The 3,068-nt window shown below is 41.6% G+C and overlaps 1 non-coding gene across 1 annotated transcript; it reads left to right on the top strand.

The window, feature by feature from the left end:
• The first annotated feature begins 2,542 nt into the window (after positions 1-2,542).
• LOC148513859 (U6atac minor spliceosomal RNA) lies at positions 2,543-2,666 on the top strand. Its single transcript, XR_015880139.1, has one exon. It is a non-coding gene; the product is annotated as a U6atac minor spliceosomal RNA (small nuclear RNA).
• The last annotated feature ends 402 nt before the right edge of the window (positions 2,667-3,068 follow it).

The following is a 3,068-nucleotide window of genomic DNA, read 5'->3' as shown; positions in this document are numbered from 1 at the left end:
ACTCTTCCAGGGTCTCTACTAGTAACCATGAGTGCATTTCATCATCCAGGAGAAGAACTAATATTCAATCATTAGAAGAAAATAAAACAGGTGCACTGATCTTAGTACTGATAATTAAATCTGTGTATACAGCTGCTCACATGGTGGGACTGCAACTGCTGTTACGTCTTTTGCAGTTTAGAGTCCCTCTAAATTATACCCCTTTTACACCAGAGCTAAAACCCGGGTTATTGCAAGGTTAATCCGTGTAGCTCATTGGTGTCAAAGGGGACAGGGTTGGATTCCCAGGTGGAGTGACCCAGCAATCCAACCCAGGTAACTTGCAGAGTTTTACATGGGAATAACCCATGAAACCCTGCAGTGTAAACAGCGTGATCCGGGTCATGGTGACCTGGATCGTGCCACATGTCTGCCGATTGGCCGGCTTCAGTGGTGCTTGGAAATGATGTAATCTCCAAGCATCCACTTCAATGCTGGAAAAGCCAGGTCTCTGCAGACCTGGCTCCGGTGTGAATGGCACCAACTCAGGAATATCCTGGGGTGGCGCCGGGGAAATGATGTGTCTGATCCAGATTGGAACCCTGTTCCAACAGAATTTTGGTATAACAGCAGTATAAATGTAGTTGCTATGTTAAAACACAAATGGATGCAGCTGAAAGTTCATGCAGTGTGATAATAAAGGCAGGATAAATGCCTACAGTGGCACACAGCTATACTGTGCCTGCCCGATTAGTAAATATTTTTCCCCTTCATCCACTAGGGGACACTGGAATATACAATGAGGTATAGATGGGTATTGAGTGGAGCCTGGCACTATGGTAATGTCTAAATCCCCTTCATGGAGAGTACCTTGACATCATCAACCAGTGTCCAGCATCATTCCCTACCATCCAAGTGGGCATAGATGGGGAAAATAACCTTGTGGTGAGTGTAGTGAGCCACTGAGCCCAAAGCGTGGCAAGTGCAGCCAGCCCTCGAGGGGACAACTTTCTTCTTTATGTGACCATAATGGGCATCGAACTGCATTTCTGCCCTCACTCATGTCACTTCCAGGTCCCTAGCATGAAGGGGAAATAAGCTCTACCCTGGCACTATACATTTCTTCAGAAGTGGACTTGGCTTCTCCCCCTCTATACATCACCCAAACCTCATTTTTTTTATTTTGTGCCGAATGAGCCAGATGTATTCCTTGACTATCCTCAGCCATTTATTTTTTCATTATTTTTAATTATTTTTGTTTCACTTCAACAGGCAGACTGCTGGCTGTGCCAGTCTGCCTGCATTGGGGTGGGGACACTGGTGGACCCACCACAGCTGCCAGCAGCTTGTGTCCAGTTTCCCACATGCCCACCACGCACCGGCTGGCTATTGCAGTAGTAAGTATGATAAGTATTCCCATTCCCCAGGAGCAGAGGGATGGATGCGCTGTAATAATTGGATCCATCTTGCATTTATGGAGGAAAGCAAACTCCCATTCTTTACCGGGAGTCCATCTGAATGCTACCAGATGTGCAGCATTGGGTCTCCCAGCTGACAGTAGGCCATGTGGGCAGACTCATTCTGGCAGAGCACATTTTCTGCCAAGAACATAGGGTTTATATCATCCTGTCCAAGCTGATCTGCACAGTCAGTCAACAGGCACAAATAACAACTCCAGCTCCAAAGACGAGCCGGACAGGTATCATGGTACTTTTACATTTACTCCGCTATTTATGTACAATAAAATTCACTTTTTAAATCCACTGGTGATGCAGAGCATTCTAATAAAGCAATTATAAAGATACCCTGATGTGTATGAAGCAACTAGATGTTGTGTGAGTATGGGTACGTGATTCTCATTGTGAAGAAAGTACAACCATTATAGTTGAAAAAAATACTATCAGGGATAAGGAAAGAAACCTTTATAATCCTTGACCACGTATGACTTACACGTAAGTTGGGTATGTTAGGAAATGTACCATCTTGACGTGTAGTTTTAAACAACTCTATCCAGAATTTGGTCTCTAAAAGATACTTTATATGGGGATAGCAACTCTGAGTTGTGTGAGTTGTGGTGAACACTAGTTTTATGTCATGTTTAGGATCATAAGAAATCACTGTCAAAAGGAAACTACACATTTTGTATTATTATTTGCATTTGCATGGTACGACGATCTGTATATATACAAGGACTGATAAGACGAAGGAAGATCATATAATCAGGTTAAGTATCTCTCCATTCTTTTGACCATGTCTGTGGAATAAGAACAGTGCCTCTATCCCCCTCTCTTTCATTATTTTAGCATCTTGTTACTATAGACCTATAAGGAGGTCTTTCAAGAAAGGGGAGGCAGCAGCTCTTTTTTATGTAGCAACATTTTCTTTTTACATATGCAAATACCACTTTTACAGTACCTGCCTTGTTGCCACTGCTTGTTGGGTAAAGTCTGGGAACCTGCCGCCTCTTCTAAAAGAGTGCATCTGGGTCCCTGTCTTCTGCTGTAAACTATTATATCAGCATGTAGCTTAAGTTTCCTATAGCTTAGTTTGCACAGGGGTTAGCATGTTGTATGTAAGGAGGGAAGGTTGCACTCCCTTTGACAAAGATAGAAGGTCCCTGCAGAATTTACAACACATATATGGTTAGAGCATTGTCACTTACTGCATGGCATGGGTTCCAGATCTGACCCAAGCTCACTAGCTGCCATTGCCCCCTATCTGGGTCCATATACTGTATCAAATACATTTTCTGGACTGGGAATTGGAAGAACTTGCTCTGTCCATTCTACACATTGACCTGGTATAGCAATACTTTCAAGACCGGTACAGTTCTTGCAGCATTGCCATTTATCAGAATGCAGACTTGGAACAAAAGTATATTTGTACATGTTTGATGTGTATGTGTTTACTGTATATATATATATATATATATATATATATACACATATATACTGTATATATATATATATATATATATATATATACATACACACACACACACACATATATATATATATATATATATATACTTATACACACACACACATATATATATATATATATATATATATGTGTGTGTAACTTTAGAG

This window comes from Taudactylus pleione, unplaced genomic scaffold, assembly GCF_031769625.1.
Source record: "Taudactylus pleione unplaced genomic scaffold, aTauple2 ptg000268l, whole genome shotgun sequence".
In the NCBI taxonomy this organism is placed as follows: domain Eukaryota; kingdom Metazoa; phylum Chordata; class Amphibia; order Anura; family Myobatrachidae; genus Taudactylus; species Taudactylus pleione.
This window is presented reverse-complemented; position numbering and strand designations above follow the sequence as displayed.